The sequence below is a fragment of the Macrotis lagotis genome, chromosome 8 (assembly GCF_037893015.1).
Source record: "Macrotis lagotis isolate mMagLag1 chromosome 8, bilby.v1.9.chrom.fasta, whole genome shotgun sequence".
NCBI lineage: Eukaryota > Metazoa > Chordata > Mammalia > Peramelemorphia > Peramelidae > Macrotis > Macrotis lagotis.
In genome coordinates this window covers 62,759,035-62,777,562 of record NC_133665.1, presented here as the reverse complement: position 1 = coordinate 62,777,562, position 18,528 = coordinate 62,759,035, and the positions used below count along the sequence as shown (strand labels likewise).

Below are 18,528 nucleotides of genomic sequence, written 5' to 3'. Positions count from 1 at the left end.
TTGGCAGATAAGGACTCTATCCTAAGGCCTCTTCTCTTCCATTACTCTCTTTCTTGATGACACTATCAGATCCCCTGGACTCAACTATCAACTAACTCTATGCAGATGATTCTCAGCTCAAGTTATCTAGTCTTATCTTCTCTCCTGCCCTCTGGTCACATTCCCACCTTCCTCTTAGATATCAAATGTTTTAGAGACATCATAATATATCCAAAACTGAACTCATCATCTTTACTCCCAAACTCTCTTCTCTTCCTAACTTCCCCATTACTGCTCCAGCACTCTCAGGCATTCAGACTGGCAAACCACAACTCCTCACTCTCTTGCAATCCACTCTATATCCAATCTGAGGCTTTTCAGATCTCTTGTACATGCTCTTCCTTGGAGGACACTGTCATCAGGCCATCATTGAAGCTTGGATTACTGCAACAGCAGTCTGGCTGAATGTCCTCACCTCAAGTCTCTCTTCATTCCAGTATATCCTCCACTCAACTATCAGTGATCTTGCTAAAATGTAACTCTGGTCATGTCACCCCCAGTGAATCCCCATTATGTTTGGGACCAAATATAAATTGCTTCTGTTTGGATTTTAAAGCCTGCATCACCCAGTCCTTTTCTACCTTTCCAGTCCTCTTTGACCTTCCTCAGTCTCCTCACCTCCAAGTTGGGCATACTGTGATCCAGTGACACTGGTTTCTTTGCTATTCCTCTATCTCTAACACCATGGCTTGAAACACTTCCCCCTCCCCATCTTTGCTTTGTAGCTTCCTTCAAGTCCCACTCTCTATGAGAAATCATTTTCCAGTCTCCTCCTTGAGCATAGTGGGTTCTCCCTGAGATTATTCCGTTTGTACCAAGATGTTTGGATGCTGGCACCTCCCCCCATAAGACTTGGAGCTCCTTGGGGGCAGGAACTGTTTTTTATGTTTCTTTGACTCCTCAGTGCTTAGCATAGTGCCAAGAGCTTGTTGAGTGAAAAGACCTATAATAAACAACATTAAATGGTACATATTTCTCCCATTGCCTAGCAATGGGTCTTGAAGGTAACAAGGGATTCATAAATATTTATTGATTGTATCAAACATGAAGTCCAAGATGAAAAGTGACTTCAGGGTCTAATGTAACATCCAAAGCCAGGTCTTGGATCACAAGTAGTTCAGTCCAGCTTCAAAAAAGCCCTTTCATTACTTCATTTATCCCCTGATAATCACATTATATCTAGCCCACACCCTTGGAGTGAGGGGAGGAAGGAAGCAGAGGAGAATGTCTGAGCACAAGGAGAAGAGCCCATTGGCCAAAAACTTGGGAAGAGCAAAGATAGTGACCTGCGTAGCAAAAAATGCCTTTCAGTTGGCATTTCAACAAAGGTAAGGGAAAGAGACAAGCAGCCACAGTAAATAAGACACAGAGATCTGTCTTTTGAGGGAAAGGAATGGATTGCTCTGGGAGAACCTTTTGGCTTTGCATTTTACCATTCTCCCTCCCAGTCCTAAGAAGATAGATCTTTGTTCTGAGCTGAGCAGCTACAGATCAAGGAGATTCCAAATTCTAGCTGCTGAAACATTTCCAAATTAGGAAGGACAACCATAAGATTCTAATTTTAATCAAGAGAAGCAGTGGCAAGAAGCCAGATCCCCAAGGGAGCGTGTCCACTTAAGGCAATGGAACCACAAGCCATATCAAATGCCAAAGGAGGCAGAATAACTAATGAAGATGGAAAGGCCTTGGATTTGGGGTTGGAAGACTTGAATCTAATCCCAGTTCTGACACTGTCTTTATTCAATATCTATCCATTTGTTAGATGTGCAAGGATTGCTGGAGAAAGACATAAAATACACACTACAAGTCTTCCATTTATTATCTTTTCCTTCCCATTGCTGGAGGGTTTTATTCTCATTTGCAAAATCAGAAGCTTCAACTAAGGATTCCCAAAGCTTCTTCCACCCATGAAATCCTAAGATCTTATAAACTCTCAGATAAACAATGAGAAGTAAAAAGGATAGGTCCAAGGAAACTGTTAGGTGTAATATGAGAGTGAGATGTGGGGAGGAGAAGGGGGTTCGCAAGTCTTCCCAGAGTTGTTGTATCCAAAGGAAAGGAAGGGCTTCAAAAGTCAGAGATGGAGGAGAATCCCCACCTGAGGGATGGCCTAAGAGAGAGTTTAGATGCAGCTAAAAGGAGACTAAGAATGGAAGTCAGCTCTAGGTTAACTAAGAAGCAGATGAAGGAAATTAGTATGAGATAAAGGTACAAAGACAGACTGAAGTCAGAGCGTAGTGAGCTGAGAACAGCCAGGACAAACAAGTTTATACTTTGTTTGGAACGCAATGGAAACTGAAGGTCTCTTGAGTTGAGAAATGTCAAACTTGACAGTACAGTAAGAGGACTGCTTAGGTGGTGGCATGAGGAAAGATTGGAAAGATCATACATCAGAGATACAACTGGTTAAAAGATTGTTACGAAGATGGCGACAAGAAGGGATCAAGTCTTAGGAGCTCTCTGATAAAACTCATCAGCTAAGGACTCTAACTAAACTTTCAAGAGACAGAACCCATAAAGGGAACCAGTGAGGCAGTTCTCCTACTCAAGGTAACCTGGAAAACAGCAGAAAGGCTCTGCTCCCAGGGGTCGGAGGGGCGGCCCACTAGAGAGGTGGCCCGCCAGAGCGAAAAACTTCAGCTTCCCGGAAGGCAGCCCCAGGGCGCTGGGAGCTGCAGCTCACAGCAGCAGGGGAGTCTCCTGAGCTGCACCCCAGGGAGCACTGGGCACAAAGTGGGGGAACAGTGGGGGACCTCTGCCAGAGCAAGCATGTGGAGCCCAGCCCTTGGGGCACACAGGGAGCAGCTTAGTCTTTCTGCAGCCCCCCCCAGGGCATGAGCCCATTGAGCTGAGGGAGGGGAGGGAAGAGAAGCTGGGAGCTCGGTCCTCTGCCCCTGGAACAGGACTCTGGGGCTCTGACCACATTCAGATCCTGATCGTAGTCTAGGCCCCCCCATAGAACAGAAGGGCCCCCCCACCTCAGCCCTGGGGCAGAGGGGGGCGCTTATGGTCATTCACAGACCAGGAGGGAGGACAGAGCCTCACACGCTGAGACCCTTGTGGGAGTGTCCCAAAAGCTCAGGAAGCACCCCAAACCAGGCCCAGGCTGGGAAAATGAGCAAGCAGAGAAACAAAAGGAAGACTATTGAGAAATACTTTGCAAATGAGCCCAAGAAGGATCAAAATACTCAGTCTGAAGATGAGGAATCACAAGCTCCTGCATCTAAAGACTCCAAGAAAAACAGAAATTGGGCTCAGGCTATGACAGAGCTCAAAAAAAGACTTTGAAAATCAAATGAGGGAGTTGGAAGAAAAACTGGGAAAAGAAAGGAGAGAGAGATGCAGGAAAAACATGAAAATGAAGTCAGCAGCTTAGTCAAAGAAATCCAAAAAAATGCTGAAGAAAATAGCATGCTAAAAACCAGCTTAGGTCAAATGGATAAAACAGTTCAAAAAGTTATGGAGGAGAAGAATGCTTTAAAAAGCTAAATTGGCCAGATGGAAAAAGAGATAAGAAAACTCTCTGAGGAGAACAAAACCTTCAGACAAAGAATAGAATTCAGGGAGATTGATAAATTTAACAGAAATCAGGAATCAATACTTCAAAACCAAAAAAATGAAAAATTAGAAGAAAATGTGAAATACCTCATTGAAAAAACAACTGATATGGAAAACAGACTTAGGAAAGATAATTTAAAAATCATTGGAATACCTGAAAGTCATGATCAGGAAAAGAGCCTTGACATCATTTTCAAAGAATTACTACAGGAAAATTGCCCTGATATTCTAGAAGCTGAGGACAAAATAGAAATGGAAAGAATCCACCGATCCCCCGGAGAAAGAGATCCCAAAAAAACCAACCCCTAGGAATATTATAGCCAAGTTCCAGAACTCCCAATTCAAAGAGAAAATATTACAAGCAGCCAGAAGGACACAATTCAAATATCGTGGAGCTGCAGTCAGGATCACACAGGACTTAGGAGCAACTACATTGGAAGCTCATAGGGCTTGGAATACAATATACCGGAAGGCAAAAGAGCTTAGAATGCAGCCAAGAATGAACTACCCAGCAAGGCTGAATGTCCTCTTCCAGGGAAAAAGATGGACTTTCAATGAACCAGGGGAATTTCAAATGTTACTTTTGAAATGTCAAGAGCTGAATAGAAGGCTTGATCTTCAGATACAGGACTCAGGTGAAGCATGGAGATTGGAGGAGAGGGGGGAAATATGAGGGACTTAATGAGGATGAACTGCATGTATTCCTGCATAGAAAAATGACACTGATAATACTCATATGAACCTTCTCAATTAATAGAGCAGGTAGAGAGAGCTTTTATAGTTGAAGCACAGGAGAGAGCTGAATTCGAAGATAAAATATGGTATAAAAATGGAGTCAATAGAAAAAAAGGGAAATGGAATGGGAGAAAGAAAAAGGAGAGGGGGAATAGTCCAAGATATTTCACATAAGATTTTTTTTATTACAATGAGCAATTGCAATGATATGGAAGGGGGGAGGCAAGGGGGGAATGAAGGAACCTTTGCTCTCTTCAGAGATGGCTAGGAGAGGAAACAGCATATATACTCAATGGGGTATAGGCATCTGGAGTAAGAAGGGGGGGGAGCAGGGGGAAGGGGTGGGGATGTGAATAAAGGAGGAGAGGATGGACCATGGGGGGAGAGTAGCCAGATATAACACATTTTCTTTCTTTCTTCATTCAAGGGGCTGGGATTGGAAGGCCTGCCCAGGACCATAGGGCCAGGTGGATTCTGGGCCTAAGGGTTAGTATAGGGGCTCAGGGCTTCTTGGCCCCAGGACTAGGGATCTGTCTGCTGAGCCAGTCAACGACCCTACAGCAGAGTCAGAGTGAAAGGAGAGAAAAAATAAGAGTACATGGTAGTGGAGAAATAAGAAAGGAGGGAGTTGCGATCAGCAATGGCAATGGTAGAAAAATATGGAAGTAACTTCTGTGATGGACTGATCATAAAGAATGAGATCCACCCATGACAGAGTTGGTGGTGTTGGAACAAAGACTCAAGCACAGTTTTTGTTATTATTATTTTGGGGAGGGTGCAGGGCAAGTGGGGCTGGATGGCCTGCCTGGGGCCACATAGCAGGGTGATCTTTGGGTGTCTGGGGCCAGATTTGGAACCAGGTGCTCCTGGCTCAAGGGCCAATGTGCTGTCTGCCACCCAGCCACCCCTACTATCATTACAATTTTATTTTATTTTGGGTCTTTTTTTTCTTCTTTTTGTTTTTTGCAGGGCAGTGGGGATCGGGTGGCTTGCATGTCACATGACTGGGTGATGGTTGGGTTTACGATGCTGGATATGGGCTCGGGTACTCGTGGCTCCAGGGCTGGTGCTTTGTCCATTGCACCACCTGGCCATACCTACAATTATTACTATTATTTTTTTTAATTTTAATTTTTTTCCTCCCCTTTACTTTTTTCGCCCAAGCAAGTCTATCTATATTCATGGGGGAGGAGGGGTATTTTGTTTACTTGTAAACAAGAATATTTTATTAATGTAAAAAAACATTTGTACAAAATGAGAATAAAAAAATAAATTAAAAATAAAAGATTGTTACAATAATTTAGAGAAGAGAAGATAGAGCCTAAACAAGGGTAATAACAAGTCAGATGCAAGGAACAGAATTTTGCAAATGACAAGATGGGAAAAGTAAAAGAAGTAAAAATTACAAGTCTGGGTCAAGATGATATTTCAGTATTGTTGCTTTTCTTTGTAATTCTGTATATTTTATGTCATGCATTTTAAAACACTATTCTGAGAAGGGATCCATAGGCTTCAGACTGTCAAAAGGGTCCATGACCCAGAAAAGATTAAGAACCCACTAAGTTGGAGGAAGGGGCAGTTGTTGGTGAGAATAATCATAATTATAGCAGTTAATATACCATTGTTTGTCCTTCATTCTCAAGGATATCACAGGGAGATGTCTTGACCTGTCCTTATATTGGATTTAAGTAAGACAGAGCCACACTATCAGTTTCAGTATCTCCTCCAGAGTCATCAGGGTCCAGTGGCAAGACAAAAGTCAATGGTGATGGCCTTTCAGTAGTTGATATAAAGTGGTTTTGCAGTTTACAAAGCATTTGACTTATGTAATCTCAGTTGATTCTCATAACAAGCCTGTGTGGCAGGGTCTCTAATTATCCTCATTTCATATTCAAGTAAACAAAGGTTGAGAAACATTGATTAGCCCAATGTCTTTAGTAAAATTTGAATTCAATTCCTCCTAAGTACAGGTACAGAGCTCTAGACACTGTAACAAACTGTCTTTCCAGATAACAATCAAAAAAGATAATCAGTTTGGTTTGGACTTGATAAGTTTTAGGTGCTGGCAAGTCAACCCAGTGGAGTTATTGAGGGGGCAGTCTGGCTATATATCTAGAGTTCTGGGTCAGGGTGGGGAATAGAGGTATTGATTTGAAAGTCATCTGCAGAGAAGTGATAACTGAATCCACAGGAACAAAAGAAATTACCAATAAAAACCAAAGACAGACTCTGAAGTTTATCCATGTTTTATGGATGGGAAGAGGATAAGAAGCCAGCAAAAAAAGAGTGTACTGATCAGAAAGATGGAGAGAGTTATGAATGCAATCTCATGAAAGCCAAGGGAAGAGATGGAAACCAGAAGGAGAAATGTCAAATGCTAAAGAGAGGACAAGAGGAATAAAGAAAGAAAAGAGATAATGCATTTAACATTTAAGAGTTCCCAAGTGACCCTGGAGAGAGACATTTCTGTAGAATGGTGGGCAGAGAAGCTAGAAGGCAAGACACTGTGGAGGAAGAGGGCAGAAGACAGACTTCTGGGAGGAAGGAGTAGGTGGTAAGATGTGGAGGTGAGTACAGAATACTCTTTCGAGAAGTTTGTTGATGAAAGAGAAAAGCAAGACATAGTAATAGCTTGAGAAAGTAACAGAGTTGAGTGACAGTTCTTTAGGTTAGGGAAGATGTGACCATGTTTGTAGCTGAGAAGGATGACCTAGGACAATTCAGTATATTCAACAAATATAAACTGAAAATACTTCAAAAAAAGGTTCTACTCCATTAAAGTTCATCAATGTTTCCTCATGGTAAAGAGATGAACTGGACTATGTCTAAGGAAGATCCTACCAAATTTGATAGACTAAGTATAGATCCTATAACCAACTTTATCTTTGTAATGCAAAGACCCACCCCAATTCCCCCCACCTTGTTAATTTCACCATAAAGTTGGTAATAGGAGTTGAATTTTTTGTCTACACCAACTGCCAAAGTTGCAGAAGGGTTGCAATCTGTTTTAGTGGAAGGAGTAGCTAGTCTCAAAAAAAAAAAAAAATCACATTACCTCTGAGAAAACTGTGTAAACCAATCTGTCTCCATCTTGCAAAACAGACTATTTTGAGACTTAAGTTTCAATTTCTTGTACATTCCAACTTCTCGCTAATAATGGGAATTGAGAGAGATGTCCTGTTTCACATCCAAGAAAGTCCACACTTTCAATAATTCCTTTCCCTCCTTGTAAAGTCCCTAATATTTCCTGGAAATTAGATTACCTAATCTTGTGTTCTGGTTTATATTCCATTGTTTGCTTTTAATACATAAAAATCTGTCTAGTATATTTGGGGCACACTGCCAAGCTAGGGGAGGCTTGGTGCCGATTTGTTGTGCAATTGGCATATGCTATTTAATAAACTAAGATGCTCAGAAGCTCAAACTTTTGTTTCTTTTTATTTCAGATCACTCATCATACCTCACAGGGAGTCAGTTTTCTCACTTGTAAAATAAAGGGACCAATCTAAATGGTCTCAAAGATCTAAAGTGTATGGTCTTAGGAATTAGACCCAAATTCTGATTTCAAGAAGTTTATAATCCAATGGGAAAGATTCATGTATACATGTGATACAATTTAAATAGAACCTAAAAGAGAAGTACCTTAAGAGATACAAGTGGAGAAAGATTTCTAATTGCCTGGGGGAAGGGGGAAATCAAAAAGAGTTTCAAGGAAATTGTGGCATGTGAAGGACAGTTTGAAGGACAGGCAGAATTTCAAAAGTCAAAAACGGTGTGAGAATCACAACTTTCAGAAACTCAGTGTCCCATTATAACACTGGAATTAGACTAGATAATTTCCTAGAGGCCTTGCAGCTTATTATCATGGTTTGTTATAATTTTGTGGTTCAATTGTTTCAATTATATCCAATTCTTCAAGACTCCATTTGGAATTTTCTTGGCAAAGCATACTAAAGAGGTTTGCTATTTCCTTCTCCAACTCATTTTACAGATTTAGAAACTGAGGCAAACAGGATTAAGTGACTCACCCAGGGTCACAAATCTAGTATCCAAAATCAGATTTGAACTTAAAAGGTTGTTAGCTCAAATGGCAGCTACCCCCATAGAGATATCCCTTGTTCCCAAGGAAGCACTATGCCATATCAGATAGAAGCACCAGAGTGAGTCAGGAAGGCCTGAATTCAAATCTCAACTCAAATACTAGCTGTGTAAGTCACATAACCTCTACAAACCTCAGTTTCCTTACCTGCAAAACAGCACCCACTTAAAGTACTATAGAAATGCTAGCTTTTATGATTACTCTTATTCCCAGCCAGAAGGGTTATCCCTCATCATATCACTCTATGCCTGTTTCTTAGGCACTAATACATTCTACCCTTTATTATCATAATTTGTGTGCTTTTCATCTGCTGATCACAGATTCAGAGCTAGATGAGACAGCAGCAGCATCTATCCCAAGCCCCTTATTTTACAAATAAAGAAACAGAAGCCCAGATAGTGATTTGCCAAGCAAAACTTGAACTCAGGTGCTCTCACTTCTCTTTCTACCTCTCTAAGATAATGCCTTATTTCTCTTTGCACTTCTCTCAATGACTAGAACAAAGAACATAGGAAGTGCCAAGAGATTCTTAGTGCACTGAACTGAGGATGCAGACAACTTAAGACAAATCACATTCAGCAAAAAATGCTAAAAAAGAATGTGTTGTATTGTGATAACCAATGCTGCATTTGAATTTCACTGTTGTTTTAAACTGGGACTACCTATATTAGTCCCCCCCTTTAGGCCTCAGGCTCCTTATTAATGGTCAATGTAGGTTAATGTAGTTTAGTAATGCCAGATTAAGGGCTTCTGATTTAGGGCAATGAATGGTAGCAACACACCAAAAATGAAGTCAATTCTGGATCTAGAATGGAAAGACTTGGGTTCCAATTCTACCTTGATTACTTACTATCTGTGTGACCTTGGATTTGTAACTTACCCTCATGATATTGTGGAAATACTAGGCAGAGAGTAAATACTTAAATTGTGTGCCTTTCTAGACTGATCTTGTGAATCCTAGGAAATTAGGTTAGAGAAAAATAGTCTTGTACCATTTCCTGAGAAAATTTTCCTCCCTACCAGACCTTGAGTTGATGAAAAACTATCTTAGGTACTCTATATCTTACCAGGTAGATAGGATAACCTGGACTGATCATCAAGAGGCTCCCACAAAGGCAGGGAGGGAGAGGCTAGAGCCCAATAAAGAGTATCAAGATAACAGACTGTTACCCCAAATGAACTAATTATCCTTAAGCATTCTGAAAAAATCCATTAAACTCTGCTTGGGCTGATCCCACACCATCCTTCCAGCACATATTACTCTATGAGTCACAGCACATTCCCCATTAGCTGCTTATCCCTTAAGGATTAGCCCAATTGCAGTAACACTGCAATTACTTACTTACATATATATTTGATATAATAAAATTTATATGTCCCTTATATTTCTGAGTCTTAAGTCTTTTGCATGAATTCATTCACTATTCAAACCCTAGACATCATCTCTCTCGGTATTCTTTCACATCATCATTTCTTTTTTTGCAATGTTTTCAGTGATTTGATTTTTCTCTCCCTCCAAAAGAGGGGAGAAATACTAAGAGTAAGTCTGTTTCCCTAATATGCCAAATCAACAAATAAACAAGAAGTGCAGGACCACATCCTAGGAACTTAAGGAGATGAGATCAATAAAATGTGAGAAAAGGAATAGAGATAAGACCCACAAGGGAAGAAGCTAAGTTGTTGTGCCTCAAAGGGTCACATGCTAGAAAAGGCTCAATTCTGTGCTTGATGACTCAAGATTTGTACTTAGTCATAAAGACCCTCTGACCTTGTTCAAAAACTACTGCAGAGTAAGCTTATTTCAGCCACTAACCTCATATGTGTGACTGACCACTTTACTTAAAACCACAGTACTGAAATATTTTTTTTTCTATTAACTGGAAAGAATAATTACTAACCAAATCCTCAGTAATTCACAGCGATGAAAATGGCAGCAGTGGAGAAAAGAGCTACTAAGCAGAAAGTCTTCCACCAAACGAATGGAATCCTAATGATGGCTTCAGGTAAAAGGATATAGTCAATTGTGAAAATGCATTTCAAAGATTCAACCTAACATATTAAATCACATAACTGTGTTCCTCTACCTTGAGATACCTGAATCAAAAGAATATTCTGCAACAAACTATCAGTTTAAAGATTTTTGGAAGTTACCAGAGGGTTGTCTACCTAGAGAATCCCAAGAAATCATCCAAAAAACTACTGGAAACAATTAGCAATTTTAGCAAAGTTGCAGGTCATAAAATAAACCCGCATAAATCCTCAACTTTTCTATATATGTCTAGCAAGATACAGCAGGAAGAGCTAGAAAAGAGAAATCCCATTCAAAGTAACCTCAGACAACATAAAATACTTGGGAGTCTATTTGCCAAGACAGACTCAGAATCTTTTTTTGAAAACAATTACAAAACACTTCTCACACAAATTAAATCAGATTTAAATAACTGGGCAAATATCAACTGCTCATGGATAGGTAGAGCTAATATAATAAAAATGACAATTCTACCAAAACTAAACTATCTGTTTAGTGCCCTACCAATCAAAATTCCAAAAAATTACTTTGAGTTAGAAAAAATTGTAAGTAAATTCATATGAAGAAATAAAAAGTCAAGAATTTCCAGGAGCTTAATTGAAAAAAAAAGTGCAAAAGAAGGTGGCTTAGCCCTACCTGATCTAAAATTATATTATAAAGCATCAGTCATCAAAACTGTTTGGTATTGGCTAAGAAATAGAGTGGTGGACCAGTGAAATAGACTAAGTGTAAAAGCAGGAGATGACTATAGTAATCTGCTGTTTGATAAACCCAAAGAGTTTAGCCATTGGGATAAAAACTCCCTCTTTGATAAAAACTGCTGGGATAATTGGAAGTTAGTATGGAAGAAACTTAGATTAGACCAACACCTAACACCCTTTACCAAGATAAGATCCAAATGGTTACAGGACTTAGACATAAAAGCAAATTAGAAGATCAAGGACTAGTTTACCTGTCAGATGTATGGAAAGGGAAGCAGTTTATGACTAAGGAAGAGTTAGAGAACATCACCAAAAACCCATTAGATGATTTCGATTACATTAAATTAAAAAGCTTTTGTACAGATAAAACCACTGTAACCAAGATCAAAAGAAATGTAGTAAATTGGGAAACAATCTTTACAACTAATGATTCTGACAAAGGACTCATTTCTAAAATATACAGAGAACTGAGTCATATTTTTAAAACAAAAAGCCATTCCCCAATTGACAAATGGTCAAAGGATATGCAAAGGCAATTTACAGATGAGGAGATCAAAGCAATTCATAGCCATATGAAAAAATGCTCTAAATCATTAATTATTAGAGAAATGAAAATCAAAGCTTCTCTGAGGTACCACCTCACACCTCTCAGATTGGCTAATATGACCAGAAAGGATAATGATCATTGTTGGAAGGGTTGTGGGAAATCTGGGACACTATTACACTGTTGGTGGAGCTGTGAACTCATCCAACCCTTCTGGAGAGCTATTTGGAATTATGCCCAAAGGGCAACAAAAATGTGCATACCCTTTGACCCAGCAATACCACTACTGGGTCTATATCCTGAAGAGATGAAGAAAAAGGGTAAAAAACATTACTTGTACAAAAATATTTATAGCAGCCCTGTTTGTGGTGGCAAAGAATTGGAAATGAAGTAAATGTCCTTCAATTGTGGAATGGCTTAGCAAACTGTGGTATATGTATGTCATGAAACACTATTGTTCTATTAGAAACCAGGAGGGATGGGATTTCAGGGAAGAAGTTACCAGAGGGTTAAAGAAGAAAGGGCAAGTCTAATAATGACAATGAGTTTTATAACCAGAACTAATTTAACATTACAAAAAGATAATATAAATGTACTTTTTAAAATTTCATAAAGATTATTTTAATTGGAAAAACTATACTTTGACCTTCTTTTACTATATTTAAGATAGTTCCATGCATCTCAGCTACAATTAATAAAGATATAGTAACAGCACAATGGATAGAGCTCCAGACCTCAGGTCAAGAAGACTCATCATTCTGAGTTCAAATTCAGCCTCAGATACTAGCTGTGTGACCCTAGAGAAGTCACTTAATCCTGTTGGCCTCAGTTCCTCATCTGGAAAGAACTGGAGAAGAAAATGGCAAACCACTCCAAAGCTTTACCAAAAAAAAAACCCAATAGGGTCCACAAAGAGTCAAACATGAATGAAATAACTGAATACAACAAAATCATTTAAAAAAGCAGTGACAAGGTACGATGGAATATAATACAATAAATAATAGTGGAAACACCCTTCTTTAAATCTCACTTGGTTTCTTCATTTAGATAGTAACACTCACATGAACCTAATTCAAAAGACTGTTGTGAAGGAAAAGAGGGAGGGAGGGAAGGAAAGGAGGAAGGAGGGAAGGAATGAAGGGAGTGTGGGAAAAAGGAAAGAAGGAGAAAGGAAGGAAAGAAGGGATTGAAAGTGGTGGGGCAGCTAGGTGGAGCAGTGGATAGAGCACCAGCCCGGGAGTCAGGAGGACCTGAGTTCAAATACAGCCTCAGACACTTAATAATTACCTAGCTATGTGGCCTTGGGCAAGCCACTTAACCCCATTGCCTTGCAAAAACCTAAAAAAAGTAGGGAGGGAAGGAAGGTAGGAAAGGAGGGAAGGAGATAATAGCTAGACACAAAGATGATTGATGGATGGATGGGATAGAAGATGAATGAGCTTTTCTTATTCCTAGGATTCTCCACTTAAAATTCTGCTCAAATGCTACATCAAAGAGGCATGAGGTAATCCTGAGTTCAGCAGAATGTAAAATCTGGGGGTGGCTAGGTGGCGCAGTGGATAGAGCACCGGTCCTGGAGTCAGGAGTACCTGGGTTCAAATCCAGCCTCAGACACTTAATAATTACCTAGCCATGTGGCCTTGGACAAGCCTCTTACCCCATTGCCTTGCAAAAAAAAAAAGAATGTAAAATCTGGCAGATTCTTCCAATTTGAAAAGGTTTTTAATTTACTAGGCCCACCATTAGACTGTATGTCTATAGCCTGCAGACCACCCTAGGCTGAAAGTGAAGAGACTCATTAACCAAAACTGACAATAAAATGATTAATGTTTTCCATCAACAGGAACTTTTTACAAAGACGTTGAAATGTGCTTACCTGCATCAATGGAGGTTGTACTCACTCCAATAAAGTTACAGATGTTCAAAATATTAAAGCATTCATGAAATAAAGTCTACATTTTACCCATACAGTCCCGAGAGAGACTCTCAATGTAACAATAAACATTACAGAATTCTTAGTTTAACTTATTCTCCTATACAGAAGAGCTTTACATCAGGATTTTACTTTATTAATCTCATATGAAGGGGCGGCTAGGTGGTGCAGTGGATAAGGCCCTGGCTGGAGTCAGGAGTACCTGGGTTCAAATCCAGTCTCAGACACTTAATAATTACCTAGCTGTGTGGCCTTGGGCAAGCCACTTAACCCCATTTGCCTTGCAAAAACCAAAAAAAAAAAAAATCTCGTATGAAAAGTTCCCTATCAGGAAATACTAAGTAGACGATTCTCTACTATTCTTGGATGGATTAACAATTTGCATCTGCTCTCATTTATACTGATGAATTTAGAATAAGGATATCTAGTCTTAACAAACAAAACTGTGTTTACACATTGATCTCTTCATACAACTATTTTTTTTCTTCATCAAACCCCCCCCCCCCCACACACACACACACAATCTTCCTATTTTGCTTAGGTTGGAAGAGTTGCTCACAAGCCTGACCCCACTGTTCCCATCACTAAGAATCACAGATTTGATCTGCTCCATCTCTGACCAGGTCAGTTCACTCCTCCTCAAGCAGGCTGTTAGCCATCATGCCCAGAGGTTCCCCATACTGGTGTTTGGCTTAAAATGGACATTCAATCAGCTTAGCCCTATTATACCTCAAATAATCCACCAGCCTCAACCTCACCAGAAACAGGGCTTACAGGCTTTATTTTCTCAACCCTTCTAAAATAATATTACCTTGAGGAATACTAGGTAATGAGATAGATCCCATTTATCCTTCCTCTGAATCCTTTGAAATCTAGTCTCCCCAAAATATAGAATAAACATCAGACCAGCTAAAAGCAATTAACCACAAATATTTATTAAATGCTTACTGTGTGCCAGTCCCTCAGCTAAGCAGTGGGAATATAAATACAAGTAGACAGTTCCTGCCCTCAAAGACCTTACATTCTAATGGGGAAAAGACATTAAAGGAAACTGAAAGAAGAAGGGGGAAGATGGTATAGCAAAGTCAGAAGGAATCATTTGGGAAATGAAGAGATGGTTATAGCCTGGGTGCTCTCCTTAAATGGAAGTTCTCAGAAGGGAGGTGAGGCCCAATGCTTGGGGTACTTCTAAAGTGATCTTATAAGATGCAAAGGTTTCTGAGGAATGAAGGTCTTGTCAGAAATGAAAACTGGTTCAAGTTTTCTTCTTCCTCCATCACCAATTCCTCCCTCGATCCCCCCACTCCAAGCTTCTCAGAATTTTCACTCCAGCAACCAGTTCTTTGTTGATGAAAATCAAATTCAGAAATAAATTTGCTCTTTCTTGTTCCTTTACCTTTTCAAAGGTACAATTAGCACATCTCAATGTATTAGCCAGTCTGCTTTAGGCAGAGGGGACCTCTAGTAGAGATGAGCTCCTGGAGAGCTTTATTTGTTCCCCAACATTCATTCAACTGTGTCTGGTGGAGAGTGGGCTCTTGATAAAGACTGACTGACTGGTGTGAGGGACCTGGGCAGTCTTTGTGATCACTCCCTCTCTGCTCTCATAGCACTTTATGTTCTTTGCATACACTCATAGTCTGCTCTGTATAGTATTTTTGAGAAGCAGAGTAGCCGTGAATAAAGAACTAGCCCCCCCACTCCTGACACATTAGCTATGTGACTCTTGGTAAGTTAATTAACTTCTCAATGTCCCAGGCAACTCCCTAAGACTCAGAAGTCCCAGAGAAGTAACAGTTGCCAGTCTACATAACTGAATGATGATTCTCCTCAGCAATTTCTCTCTCTAAAAGAAACAGCAAATCCAAGTTTCACAGTTTATCAACATCCCTCCTCCTCCTCTTCTTCCCCCCACCCCCCTCCAGATCAGAAGCTCCTAGTTTGGAGGCAAGGGCTCACATTGTAATTGTTTTTGCCTATTACAGTGCCTTGTATTTTACAGCCTTTTAACAAAATGTTGAAGAAATGGTCCTAAATCTTGGTAGAATGCATCACCTAAAACTCTAGTTCTTTGTGTATGCATAATTTTTTTCAGGTTGAAATTACATACTTGAAGGCATTTATCAAGCACCAGATTTTTCATGTCTGTATTTTAGCTCTCACCTGCCCAAGGTCTCTTTTGGATCTCTTTTCCCTTCTCAATACTTTGTTTTCATAGTGTCTTAAGATTCTGCCAATTTCTGGTAGGGTTCCTGAAATTGTTTTGAATAGATAGATATGCCTTCTTTTTTCTCCCCCTTCTTTTTTTAATCCTTTATAACTGATGGACTAGGGAAGAATTTGACTTTAAAGTCAAATTTCATTAAAGCTTATTAACTTTTTATTGTCTAGTACTTTTTTCTTTTTAATGGATTTTAATTTAAATTTCTTCCTTTTTCCATTTCTTTTTTTTTTAGGGTTTTTTTTTGTAAGGCAAACGGGGTTAAGTGGCTCGCCCAAGGCCACACAGCTAGGTAATTATTGAGTGTCTGAGACCGGATTTGAACCCAGCTACTCCTGACTCCAGGGCTGGTGCTTTATCCACTATGCCACCTAGCTGCCCCTCCATTTGTTTTTTTAGATAAAGCTGTAGCTTGTGTTACTAATGTTTATCTTGTATGCATGTATAAACAGTGTAAAAAGTATGATTACAAATTACATTCCACCTCATGAACTGTTTGGCTCTAAGCAAAAGCCCCTTGTTGTTAGAATTCTATAACTGTATAACACATTAAACTTGTGATATTTTTTAAAGAAATATTTTATTTGAGTTTTACAATTTTTCCCCCCATTCTTGCTTCCCTCCCCCCACCCCCCAAAGAAGGTATTCTGTTAGTATTTACAATGGTTCCATGTTATACTTTGTTCTCAGCTGAATATGATGACAGAGAAATTATATTGTGATGTTATTTTTACAAAAAGGAAATAGCCCTAGATAGTAGAAAGGCCTTTTAGACAAAAATCACTTCATCTCATCCCACCATCAACTCAGTTCCATACAAATTGACTGAATATCTACAAGATGTGTCCAGCATCAGCATCCCTAATACCCCCTGATCATAATCTGTGATATTCTGACCTAGTGACTAAAGAAGTAACATCAAAGATGGTCTGGGTTCAAGTCAAAAATAGATCCATGGGGCAGCTAGGTGGCACAGTGGATAGAGCACCAGCGCTGAAGTCAGGAGTGCCTGAGTTCAAATCTGGCCTCAGACACTTAATAATGACCTAGCTGTGTGGCCTTGGGCGAGCCACTTAACCCCATTGCCTTGCAAAAAACCTTAAAAAAAAAAAAAAGATCCACAAACAATGCTGTCCATGCCCAAAACAAAATAAAATCACATCTAAGAAGGACTAGAGAAAGGCAAAACCTAGATGTGAAGATACCCAGTCCCTTACATTGCTCAGAGCCCTCTAACAGCACCCTGGCTCCCAAGTAAAGTGGCATTCAAAATCCCTCTGTTTGACCCCAATCTACTGACTCCTTCAGTTTTATTACATATTTCCCTTTCACCATACTCTAAGCTTCAAGCAAATTGACTTGTTCAATATCCCTTCTTCATGGACCACATTTTTCCACTTTTGGACTGTTACAGAGGTAGCTAGGTGGCACAGTGGATAGAGAACCAGCCCTGGATTCAGGAGGATCTGAGCTCAAATTTGGCCTCAGACACTTAATAATTACTTAGCTGTCTGACCTTGGGCAATTCACTTAACCTTTCTGCCTCGCAAAAAAATAAAAAAAAGAGCACTGCTACCAAAGCCTCTTTAAAATGCCATCCCTACCCTCTTTTCCCTCCCTCTCCTGAATTTCTATGCATCCTTTAAAGCCCAACTCAAATATCACCATTCCAGAGAGCCTCTACTGATTTCTCTCTCAGTCCTCACACAGCTATTTGTGAGTACCTACAGTATATTTTTATTATATATTATTTTGTATTCTAGTTCTCTGTATACAGTTTATGTCACCCTAATGGTAAATAAGCTTCATGAAGGCAAGTACAGTGTCTTATCTAAATTTGGAATCTTATTCATTCCCGGTATATTCTGCACATACTAAGAATTTAATAAATGTTCACTAAAGTAAATAAAATTTTAATTCCCAAAACATCATGCATACAACTCATATCAAGACTTCAGTATAAAAATATATATTTACAAAGCCCTATATAAATGATTCCTAGGTCTAAGAGGGAGATGATAAAAAACAGAGATTCAGTAATTGCTTGGGTTTGAGCAGGCCGACCTCCAGCACTTAAAGTACTATTCCCCACCCTCATTGGGAGGTGAGCAATGCAAGGACAACTATTCCTGCTTTCCAGAAGAGGACCTGATGCTCTGAGAGATTAATTGACTTAGCAACTAAAAAGGGTCTGGGGGGATGGGGGAGATAAATTTTCAAAACTGGATTTCCTGAGTCTAAGGCCAGAGCTCTTCCCTCTATGACATCTGCTCTTCACTATCTTAGAGCCAAACCTGAGGTAGACACTCAATAAATATTAAATTTAACTGATCCTCTCCAAAAGCAGCAAAGCTTTTGCTGTGAACAATTTATGGAGATAAATCCCCTTCACATACCTTTCTTCTGTCATCTGATCCTGACAACAGTCCCAGGATTATTGGTGCCTGGCATAGTTCTGGGATCATAGAAGCCACTCAATAAATGTTTCGTTCTTCATGATAGACTGAGTACATGTATTATTACCCTTATTTTATGGATAAGGAAACTGCCTCAGAGAAGCTAAAGGCCTTGTTTCAGGCAACAGGGCACAATCCCAAATCTTCTGACTTGGTTTGGTGTTCTGAGAACTGACTATCATTTAGGCGATTCCTGACCAGAAAATAGAGATA

General features: G+C 39.7%; 1 protein-coding gene across 5 annotated transcripts in view; it reads right to left on the bottom strand.

The window, feature by feature from the left end:
• The window catches only part of NSMCE1 (NSE1 homolog, SMC5-SMC6 complex component), a 79,767-nt gene that overhangs the window by 31,636 nt on the left and 29,603 nt on the right, over window positions 1-18,528 (bottom strand). The window lies entirely within an intron of this gene.